The 12,566-nt window shown below is 39.8% G+C and overlaps 1 protein-coding gene and 1 pseudogene across 1 annotated transcript in view; one reads left to right on the top strand and one right to left on the bottom strand.

The window, feature by feature from the left end:
- Positions 1–12,566, bottom strand: part of CNTNAP2 (contactin associated protein 2) — a 1,845,032-nt gene that overhangs the window by 1,702,515 nt on the left and 129,951 nt on the right. The window lies entirely within an intron of this gene.
- Positions 6,427–6,571, top strand: LOC132211622 (small nucleolar RNA SNORA48; annotated as a pseudogene).

Here is a 12,566-nt window from a genome sequence, read left to right as displayed (position 1 = left end):
ATCTCTTCTTACTAAGAGGCTAGCACAGTGACTGGCACAGGTTAGGAACATAATTAATTTATGGACAAAGGAATTGAACAGAAGCCACAATCTGTCTTTAATTGGTGGGATTAAAACAGATTAAAGATGAGGTTGTCTCAGTTTTGTTATATTATTTTAAATATATTTTTTTAAAATTTACATTGAGTTTAATGAGTGGTCTTTATTCTGATGTCACACAGAGACTATTAATTCAAATTCCAGAGAAAAATAGTAAAGGGCTTTGCCTCTCTATATTTTAAGACAGCCAGATTTTCAAAGGTATGCTTCATCAGAAAAAAATCATCACAGAAATGTAGCAAATTACATCAGCCATCTAAGAAGGGGCAATAAAGGAATTTCAAATATATCTTGAGTTAGTAACTCTGAAATAATCTCATAGGAATAGAACTGCATGCACTCATCTAAAGCTACAGTCAGATCACAGATAAGAATATTCTAAGCTGCTGACAGTAACATCCAGTGCCCTTGCCTCTCTTTCTTCCCCAAGTGGTCATAGCCTGGTGCCCTTAGAATTTTAGATGGTAAGATGATAAACCAAATGACTGCATCTGCTTTCAGTTTTTTCTTTTTTCTATTTTTTTTCTGCTTTGGCTTGTCCTTCCATCACTTATCACTCAGTTAAAAACTTACCTAACTTTTAAAACATGCTATAAATAATTTAATAATTTAATCCAGGAAACTTTCCATGAATTTTCAAGCTGGACTAAGAGTTCTCTTAAATATTCCCTTAGCATCCTGTACTTGTTTTCTGCTAAAGTGCTCAGAATTTTATATTGTGATTTTCTACTCATATTTCTTGGCAAAAAAGCAAAAACTTTAGGAAATAATAGGAAGTCGTCTGTAAGAATAAGCAAACATAACCATGGGAAATGTTCTATGGGGATTATCTAACTATCTCCTTGATTATTTTTTAAATATGTTTTTATTGATTTCAGAGAGGATGGGAGAGGGAGAAAGAGATAGAAACATCAATAATGAGAATCATTCATCGGCTGACTCCTGCATGCCCCACACTAGGGATCAATTCCTTTACCCAGGCATGTGCCCTGGCTGGGAATCGAACCGTGACCTCCTGGTTCATAGGGTGATGCTCAACCACTGAGCCACACCAGCTGGGCAACTGTCTCCTTTAGAACTGATGCTTTGCTTAGCAGATAAATTTCTGATTCTAATTCGGTTTCCCATGTAGTTTTTTAAGGCAGGAAATATTTTCATCAGTAGATATCATTATCTTGGTTCTCTTGCCAGGTCTAATTACCACTGCAAATTAATAACATGACATCTGGTAATATATACTCATTTCTGGAAATGTGGTTTCATGTTTGTACTTATCTCCACTGGTGTCCAGTGGACATTTGTGCAGGAGGATTCTTGGTTGGTGGTGGTGGTGGGGGGGGGGGGGCGGGGACGGGGCGTGTCCTGTGCATTATAGAATATTTAGTAGCTTCCATGGCCTTGACCCACCAGATGCTAATAGCATCCCCCAGCTCTTGTGACAAACAGAAGTATTTCCAGATATTGCCACATATTCCCAAGGGACAAACCTCTTTCTAATTGAGTACCATTGCCCTAAGAGTAATTCAGGCAATATGGATGACTGAATTAGGCAAAAATGGAAAGCACAAAACCTCCAACTCCGTTAATAAGAGTCTTGGATTAATATTACTTAGACTCTCAATATTACTTGTGCCTCCACTGTATTTTTGTGGTTGTGAATGGATGACCTTAGGTAAGAAGATAAAGACTCTCATATCAACCAATGTTTAGGATCTTATGTGAGTTACTTCTCTTGCCCACAGATAATTTATCTGAAAGGGGACCCTGGAGCTTAATCACAGGATTTGGCACAATGGCTCCTGTTTCTTGACCGACATAAGAGCACCTTGGAATTTGTAGGATCTTTCACACCCACTTAGAAGATGGGAGTTTAAAACAGCATTCTCTAGGCATTTTACTTTAAAAGTTTGTGTGTATGTGCAGGTGCACACACACATGTGACTTTACCTTGATGTTCAGCTTTAGAAGTAACTGTTACAGAAATGTACACTGAAGCAAATCCCTTGCAAAACATATTTTATTTATTCCTCATTTAATATCACCTGTTATATCAGCAGCCTTCTATTTTCAACATTTTCACATATGGAATAATTTGTCATTCTGAATGAAAAAATAAACAGGTATTATTTTTAAAAAAACAAACAAACATGGCATTTGCTGAGTTTTAATCCTCATTCAGTTAGTTAGTGTACAGCCACTGTAACTTAAGTCACCATTTTTAACATCATTTAACAAAATTCTGTAAGTGAAAGATAAAAATATAACCTTGTACACTGTAAGTGCCATGAATGTTCAAGATGATGATTATGAGTATAACAAAAGAAATTTGATATGAGAAATTTGATAATGAAGTTACACTCAGTAGACAGCTGAATCCAATATGTGACCAACCTCTGATGTACAGCATGCCTGGCCTCTACATTCAGGCTTCAGAAATGTGCTAGGCCATGTGTAAATGTACCACAGTTTTCTAATCCACTCATCGGCTGATGGACATTTAGGCTGTTTCCAAATCTTAGCTATTGTAAATTGTGCTGCTAAACTGATGAACAAAAATAGATACAGAGGCAAAGAAGCATCAAACAGACTGTCAAACTACAGCGGCAAGGCAGGGGAGGGTTGGAAGGGTAAGATATCAACCGAAGGGCGTGTATGCATGCATATAAGCATAACCAATGGACACAAGACTCTGGGGGTGGTGGTGTGTGAGGGCATGTGTTGAGGGGTAAGGGAGGCCGGGGGGAGGTCAATGGGGAAAAAAGGAGACATAGGTACTACTATTTGTAACATTTTAAACAATAAAATAAAATGTAAAAAAAAAGAAATATGCTATGTCAGAAACAAATCTACACGGAAGCCAGGGCTGTAAAATTACACAGACAAATGGCTCATGAAATGCCAAAGCCCGCATCATCCCTGTTGCGGATAACAGGTGTTCCAGGTGGAAGCCCATGTTTTGAAAACACTACCTAAGACTGCATCAGTCTCACTTCCCACTGATTTCAGTGGAAGAGACACCATTTAAAAAGAATTTAAAAAAAAATAGCAAAGAAAAGAGAAAAAGCCCACCTTCTGCTGAAAATGTAGGTTGGCTCTTGTAGGAAGTTCTTTTCCTTCTGATGAGTCACACCTGACCAAAGAGGTTTCCCCTCCACTTTCTGAGAAATGAGGCGAATTACACTTGCACTGCACATTTCTCCCTCATTAAATCCTTCCTCATCCATGGAAAACTGGCGGATGCTCACCCTGCCCTCCTGTGTGGCCTGAAGAACTTTAATGGGCTGAAGTCACATTATAACCAAACGTTCCCTGGTCTGGTGAACAAACTGCATATACTGATCAAATAAGGGCAAATGTTCCTCCGAAGGGCTGATGAGTACATTTGCAGTGTAATTTAGAGCTGCCTCGGGGTAGCCAGGCCCTCCCATCTGGCCTCTTATGTTTGTGTTATCATAGAATCAGACAGATTCCTTCCTTTTATTCTGGGACCGTGGCTTCCAACTCACAGAAGAATGAACAGTCTCCTGATACTCATCGGAAAACTCAGCTTTGGAGTCATTGGCCTCCCTGGCAATTGCCAATATCCATTTCTTACACCATTTGCAAAGCCGCCTTGGCAGGCCAAGAGGAAGGGTTCATTATTGTAATTCCTCTGCCTGAGGATGACAACAGCAGTCTTGTACTTGGAATAACTTGGCTTTGTCTTTTCAGGTGCCACGTGTCAGAATCAGTTGACAATTTTAATGGATCTTTAAAAAGTTAGTATTAGTTGACGTCTGTGGAATACATACTATATGTCAGGCACTATGGCTAAGCACGTCACTTATATTAATGTTTTATTTAATACTCTCAACAATTATGTGGTAGGGACTATATAACATGCCAAAGTCTTATATATGGGGGTTGAAGTAACTTATTTATTTATTTTTGCAAATGCCAGTGAGCTCAATATGTCTGAATAATGCAGTTACTTTAGAATATTTACATATGTGTATTTTATTCTCTTTATAATCTAAGAAGATTAAAGATGCAGCCATTGCCCCATTTCACAAAGGCTTAGAGTTTGAGTAACTGGCTTAGAGTAGTGGGAGAGCCTTACCTAAAATCCAACTCATTAACCACACTGGGCAGGCTCTTCCCCATGTTCTATTGTAAACAGAAGACAACCTCCTCAACCCATAACATGAGCTTAAAATACTGAGAGAGGGAAGGCTTGAGCTTATCACCATTGAATTCCTTCACTGATTTCTGTTTTAGACCAGGAGTCAGCAAACTATAGGCCACTGGCCAAATTCAGCCCAACACCTGTTCTTTTAAATAAAGTTTTATTGGAACACAACCACCTCTATTTGTTTAGGTATTACCTATGACTGATTCTGTGCTATAGGTACAACGTCAAAGTTAAGTGGTTGTGACACCAACTGTGTAACTTGCAAAGTTTATGACTTTTAATATCTGTCCCTTTGAAGAAAAAACAGATGACCAATTCCTATTCTACATTATACAGGAAATCTCCTCTAGACTCATATTTGGCTCAGGTATGATTGAACAAACTTTTTCTTTATTGTTAGGCAATCTTAGGATAGTGTCAATCTCCATAATACAAATGAAATGAGGTCTGAAATATTTTGCGTGTGAGGCATTTGTTATTATAAATGCATTTCCCAGAAGAATTTGTGTGGCTTTTACCTGTGGTTCAACCCTGGGTCTCTCAGGGCTCCCTCTCTGCCTCTCAAGCACATGCCCACCTGAGGCTAAGTTATTCCACCCACTGCGGCAGGTGTGGAATGCAGATGCTTGGCCTCAGGCCTCTCAGGGACCTCCTCCGTCGCTTTCCCCTCCCCTACACTATTTTCAGCTTATGTGTTCTTTCTCATTAATGTTGAAACAGGATCAAATCTCCTCCAATATAAATAATATTCCTCAGGAGCTATCTCCCCTTCTAGCTACTAATGTCTCCTGTCTCCTATCTTTCATATTGAACTTCTTGGAAGACTTGTCTACGATCACTGTCTTTGTTCCCATTTACTCTCCAATTTATTGTCTTTGGCTTTTTGTCCACTCCACAGCCCATGTGGGCATCTATGTGAATGAGCATGTGTGTGCGTATACACACATTCATACACCCACCCACAAATTTTTGTAAATGTCCATTATTTCTTCATGATTAATTCATAATAGTGAAATTGCTGGGTTCAAAAACAAGTGGCATTATAAACTGTCCTGAAAAGCTATGCTCATACTTCTACTTGCAAGGTAAGCAGCAACACTACTGAACTTCAGGTCATTGCTGACAGTGGAATATTATTTTTTAAAATTTATTTAGCCAATTGGTTAAAAGAAAGTACTAGATTTATAATGTCATATTAACTTTGTTTTCTGCGATTCCTCATAATGTTTTATGTATTTTCATTGGTAGCGGATTAAGATCCAATTTGCAGTATAAATTTTTTGGAGAATTTCTTATTATTCTAATGCAAAACACTTTTAAAATAAGATAACTTTTTTAAAACTCTGAAAAATGTTTTTGTTTTAACTCAATTGTAGAAATATAAAGATGGGCATAGAATCTGAATAAATGTAATATACTGACTTGATAAAACGAAAAAAATAACATCAAAATTTATGTAAGATTTTACTCTAACACATTAAAATTATAGAATAAATTTGTATAAATTATAAATACTAATGGGTATAACTTATTTAATATTTCTTCTTGAAGAAGATAATCAAACAAAATATACCACCAAAAATAAAGTCTAAAACAAAACAATTTTAACAACACTTATGAAGTATGTTTCCTTTTTTGGTCTCATAAATTCTCCATTAATATATGATTGAATAAAAACCACATATTCTATTAAAAATTAAAAGCCTATTGAAATATGTTTCATGTCTCACTCTTTATTGGTCTTTTTGAAACTAATGGATTCATTGAATTTAGAAAAGAATTAAAATATAACAGTGAATGGTAAAATTATTTTAATTATTTTTAATTATTTTTCCTGCGTTGCTAATATTAGATACCGCAAAATAATCTTATGGTGTTTTTGTACACAATACTTGAAACCATATAAGGCCATTTGACACTTGAAATGGAAATAGAAACTAAAATGTAAATAAAACAGAAATTTCTTGGTTTCAGGGCTGAAGTTTGATAATAAATTTAGTCATGATGACTAAATATGGCTTAAAATATCTTGTGAGAAAAGGTGGTGAACTCTTTTTGTGAACCTGTGATGTCTATTACATCAATTAAAAAGAAAATCACAAGATAACACATTCTGAAAAAGAAATGTTCAGTAAGTGCTACTAAAGAATAATCCCACCCCCTGGCAACGGGCAAGAAGACACCTGATTGGTGGTGTTGATCTTATATCAATCAGGGGCAAAGCAGATGTACAGTCCTTAGTTCATTCTAGCTTGATGCCTGTGTCAGTGCTCAGAGCTGTTTCAGGCCTGAGGCACATTAAAAAAGAAGAAGAAGAATCTCCCAGGTACCATAATACTTTTAAAGAACAAGTAGTTTTATTTGACTCCAAGTAATTTATGCATTTTGATTATTTACATAATCATCTTCTCCATTCAACTGTAGTCCTTATATCTCTATTTATTTATTTGTCCAGATGGTGTCTTATACATATTAGGTGTTCAAGAAATGTTTGTTGAATGAATGAATCTCTCTTTCTTGAAAACTGAGCCTTCATGCTTTTTCAGCTAACAAAGTTAAATTTGTACTATGTGTGAAACAATGTACTTTTCTTTATGATGGGTAAATATAGTCATTTGGTTATAACATTAAAAACCTGGTTCTGAAGTGATGTTTCTTGTTTATTTGTTTTAAAATATTTTTTATTGAATTTTAGAGAGAAAGGAGGGGGAGAGAGTAACATAGATGTGAGAATGCAGTATCAACCCGCTGGCTCTTGCATGACCCCTACTGGGGATCAAGCCTTAACTGGGAATAAACTGGCAACTCTTCTGTACATGGAAGGATGCCCAACCAACTGAGCCACACCAACCAGGGCTGAATTGATGTGTTATTACAGAATCATTTTGCAAAATGCACCCTACAGCAATAAGAGTTATAAAATCTTTGGCCCTGGAATTCTGGTGCAATGAATATGTTCTAATAACAGAATAATGGATTTCATGAAAAAATTGATTCTAAAACAACATATTTTTGAAATATGAAAAACCATTTAAAGTCATCCTCCTTATATAATACTAGGGGCCTGGTGCACGAAATTCGTGCACTGGGTGTGTGTGTGTGTGTGTGTGTGTGTGTGTGTGTGTGTGTGTGTGTAGTGTCCCTCAGCCCAGCCTGCCCCTTCTCACATACTGGGAGCCCTCAGATGTTGACCCCAATCACCCTCCAATCGCAGGATCGGCCCCCAGCCCAGGCCTGATGCCTCTGGCCCAGGCATCAGGCCTGGGCAGGGGACCCCCATCTCCCCCTGATCACTGGCTCTGACCCCCACCCAGGCCTGAGGCCTCAGCCAGAGGAGTTGACCCTCATCACCCTCCGATCACCAATCACCGGATCGGCCCCTTGACCAGGCCTGAGGCCACCGGCAGAGGTGTCAGGCCTGGGCAGGGGACTCCCAGCTCCCCGCGATCTCCCGCTCTGTCCCTGCCCAGGCCCAACGCCTCTGGCCAAGGCGTTAGGCCAGGCAGGGGACCCCCAGCTCCCCGCGGTTGCAGGCTCCGCCCCTGCCCAGGCCTAACGCCTCTGGCCTAGGCGTCCGGCCTGGGCAGCGGGGACCCGCAGTGGCAGCGGGGGGTGCCGCGATCGTGCGGGCTCCGCCCCTGCCCCTGCAGGACGCCTCTGGCTGAGGCGTCCGGCTCGGGCAGCGGGGACCTGCAGCTGCAGCGGCCCCGTGATCGTGGGCTCCGCTTTAGGCCCAGGCAAGGGACCCCTAGCTCCCGGGACTGCCAACTTCGACCGTGCCCAGCTCCCATCGCTGGCTCCACCCCTACTTCCTGCTATCACTGGCCAGGGCGGCAAAGGCCCTAGGGCCGCCTTTGCCCTGCCCCCCACCTCTTAGCTCCCCCCTGGGTTTCCGATCACTGTCAGTGGCAGGGGGCTTCTTCCTGCTTTCCCTTTCGCCTCCCTGCATTGTGCCTACATATGCAAATTAGCCGCCATCTTTGTTGGCAGTTAACTGCCATCTTAGTTGGCAGTTAATTTGCATATAGCCCTGATTAGCCAATGAAAAGGGTAGTGCCGTATGCCAATTACCATTTTTCTCTTTTATATTTATGGATAGTCATTAATGTAACTAATATTGACCATCAAAGCAACTTGTAAAATGAAATGAATTAATCAGGAGAATTATGAAATTCTTCATAATTAAGAAATTCTGATTCTCTAAGTAAGAGATTCTAAGTTAAACATTTTTTAAGCAATGGCCCAAACCAAGTAAAATTAATCTATTTTTGGAGAACAGGTCATCATTTGGAGGGAGAGGGCACTCACTCACACCTTGATTGATTTTATCCCAAACACATTTATCTACTGAGAGTCCACTATGTTCCAGGCACTGTGCTAAGGGCTTAGGGATGACAATCTCTGATGTATGAATGTGGAGGGTCTTGTCTTGCATGGAATGCAAAAGACCGAGTCATTTATGCTGTAGGCAACGGGGCAGAAGAATAGCAGGATTAGATTTATAATTTAAAGATGGCCACTAAGTGACAATGTGGAGGATGGGGTGGGTGACAGGCAGACTAGAGTGAGAAAGGTCAGTCATAAGACTGGAAATAGTCCAAGTAAGGGTGCAGTGAAATCCTGAAAGGAGACCACAGCCATAAATACTGAAAGAGGAAACATACATGAAGATGAGAAGAGGTGACATGTTCTGAGTCTCCTGCCTTTAAAAGGACAGCAGCATATAAAGGCAACATGAACTCTCCTGAGGAAGGTATGCAGTGATGTGGAGCTATTGCTATGGTCGGCCAGCCAAGGTTGCCTCTCATCCTTTGGACATGCATACAAACAACGCATGGTAACTATCAGAGCAAGCAACTGCAAACACTGGAATGTGTGCACAGAATTAGTCAATGTAATGTTTCCATTTGTTTAAGTAGTTGATTAAATGTGTATACTCTTTTGGTTGTGACTTGCAGAGTAAATTTCTTCTCCCTGATACCGTGGTCGGCAAACTGCGGCTCGCAGCCACATGCGGCTCTTTGGCCCCTTGAGTGTGGCTCTTCCTAAGCCTTAGGAGTACCCTAATTAAGTTAATAACAATGTACCTATCTATATAGTTTAAGTTTAAAAAATTTGGCTCTCGAAAGAAATTTCAATCATTGTACTGTTGATATTTGGCTCTGTTGACTAATGAGTTTGCCGACCACTGCCCTAATACTTAATCCCCACACCAAGACCTCAAGAGTAAAATACAGTATTATTGTACTATGTTTTTCTTTCTTTTTTCTAAATTGAGATATAATCGACACTATGTTTTTCTTCAACTCTGAATTATATAATATAAATCTTGGATTAATTCCACAAAACAAAATTTACAATACTTTGGAATAAAATTTCAATTTTATAAAAGATCCAGTTTGGTATCATCCCTTCTTGGCATGCATTAGCTAGTCTATCGTAACATAACATTTCCCTTACCTTTCAGTAGGAAAATGATCCCTTTCCACACTCATGCTATTGTCCCCAGTATGGCACTCTTTTGCTGGCTGCTATGAAGAATCTCTATTACATGCTGAAGGCTTTGATCACCAGGTAAACACAATAGCTTTCCATTATTCTACTCTCTCTCTCACTGCCTTATAGATTTCCACAACAACTCTTCCCAGTGGTATTTCAGCTGAGTTTTGCAAACCCACAAAAAACACACAGGTGGTTGTTGAACTATTTTATTCTCGTGAATCTTTTGACTAATCAATAAAATAAGGCTATCCGTGTACATAATGCATGTGCTACTGGATGATATGGTGCAATATCAATTTGTCTTTTGTTCCATCTTGAAAGAATATGAACTATTTTTCTCTTTCAATTCTTTTCTGAGAAAAGAACTAAGTGAATCATCTCTTCCTTAAGCTCTCTATCTGTGGCTGTCTCTAGGGGTTCAAACTTAAAAAGCAAACCACCTTTACCCAGGAGCTATTTTGGAGATGGATGTGGAGAAATAGATCCAGACAGTAGTGAGCAAGAAAACCTGGAGAGGAGACAGATTATAAGAAGTGAGGGTAGCTAACCTGAGGGACAAAGGATCCATGCCTATCCAAGTCACAGAGGGTTTGTTGTTATTCTTTAAATCCTGTTCATGGTAGAAAAAAAATGGAGAAAACAAAAACTGTCAATAGCCAGAAATGGAAAGGGGCCACTACTAGAGATCTTTGAGATGTTATTAAGATTCACATAGTCCACAGATATATGTTATCTCATAAAGGTAAGATTCACCTATATTTTTCTATAAAATTTATAGGAATTCTTTATGTATCCTATACATAAGTACTTTGTGGTTTCTTCTTTCTCTCAAAGCTGCCTTAATAATAATTAAGAAATACATTACTTAGCCTTAAGCAAGTACAATTCATCAAGCTGTAATTTCCTAGGTAGTGCTCTTTGTATCCTATTAAATAAACATTTTCATGCCCAAAGTCATGAAGACATTATTCCATGTTTTCTCCCATAAATGTTAGACTTTGTTTTCACATTTAGTTTGTTCATATATTTCAAATTAATTTTTGTATGTGTGAGATAGTGGTCAAGACTCTCTTTCCATAATGACAAGAACAATCATTCCCACTGAATTGCAGTGGAAGAAAAATAGATAGATAGATAGATAGATAGATAGATAGATAGATAGATAGATAGATAGACAGATAGAAAGAAGATACATAGACTTAAAATACTGGAAGTGTTTCTGGACTTTCTACTCTGTTACGCTGTTCTATTTATCTAGTCTTATGCTGATACACAACTATCTTAATTATTACACACTTATAGTAATGCTTGCTAACTGATAGAGTAATAAAACAATTTTGTGTTTTCAAAAGAAACAATCAATCCTGTTCATGGAGAAGATCTTTTTGACCAACTTGTGGTACCTGCAGTTGGATAGTTAACTGACTATAGGAAGGCATAAAAGATCACAGTAGGTCCTGTGGTCATGAGAAGTGCTGTCCGGGAGATTGGGGCTGCAATATTTGGCAGAGGATGAGATGCAGCAACACCATCTTAGCAGAAAGAGCAAGGGCAACTACAAGCCTCACCGTAGTCTGTGAACACCACAGGTTAAAGGTCAGACCTCTCCTGGGTACCATTTACGCTTCCTGGCTATTTATTCAACACTAAGCACAGTTAAAAGTTCTCAAAGCCTTGACTCAGTTTGAATGCCTTATTACTGCGTTTAGCTGGAGCTCCGAACAAGACAGCACAATCACAATGAAGAACGAAGAAACAATGGAGGACTTTTCGCTGGAGGGCTACGCAGTGAATGCATGACCACCACTGCCGGGAGCCGGTCCATCCTTGCTGTTTCAAGGGACCTGGCATATATGGCATACGGTTCTTAATATGTTTGCTCACATTCTTGGCGCTGTGTTTTAACCAAGGTCACCTCTCCGAGAAAGGTTGTTTCCCCAGGTAGGGATTTTCCCCTAAAGTCAGGGAGGGGATGAAACTCCTTAACTAAGTGCCAGGCGGGTAGTTAATCACTACAAACAATCATGCTTAAGCTACATAATCTTTACTCCCTGGAATGGAGATAAGAAACGCCCTAACCTTTGTAATAGAGATTGATAGGATTGAATCAACTGGTATAAATACAGATGTAACTAGACAGAGAGACAGAACTTCAGACACAGAACTTAGGAGACAGGGCTTGGAAGACAGGACCAAGAGAGACAGAGCCTAGGCACAGAACCTACACAGAACGTTCTCTAGGGACAGAAGAACTTCGCTGGAGAGAACATGGCAAAAGATCCTGGACTGAACCTGACTACAGAAATTGGCAAGAGAACCTGACTAGAACCTGGTGACTGAACCTGGCTGGAGATCTCAGACAGAACCTGCCTGGAGAACCTGGACAGAACCTGGCTGGAGATCCTAAGCAGAACCTCTCTGGAGATCGAGACCAGAACTTGGCTGGAGATCCTGGCTAGGCTGCTGATCAACTGAACGCTGTCTCCATGTCATTCCTTCTTCGCCGACTCCATCTACGCCTTTGGGAACCCCTGGACCTGCTGGGGCTGGACTCCGGCACACCACACCTCTAGAAACTAACTCCTTTGGCTCCCACCATCTCCAGGAAGACAAGGGTCGCAGCTTCCTCACGTTGCCATTCCTAGATCAGGACACATGTGTCCGTTAATCAAATGAATAAACCCCACTGCATGCAGCAGATGAGGACTCCTTGTATGACAGCTCTTTTAGTGTGGTAATCTATGGAAGATCTGTTTTAGAAGATTTATATGCCTATAGTGTTTAATATTTTTTT

Source organism: Myotis daubentonii, chromosome 10 (genome assembly GCF_963259705.1).
Source record: "Myotis daubentonii chromosome 10, mMyoDau2.1, whole genome shotgun sequence".
Taxonomy (NCBI): domain Eukaryota; kingdom Metazoa; phylum Chordata; class Mammalia; order Chiroptera; family Vespertilionidae; genus Myotis; species Myotis daubentonii.
The sequence above is the reverse complement of the archived record's forward strand: the minus strand, read 5'-3'. Positions and strand labels throughout refer to the sequence as shown.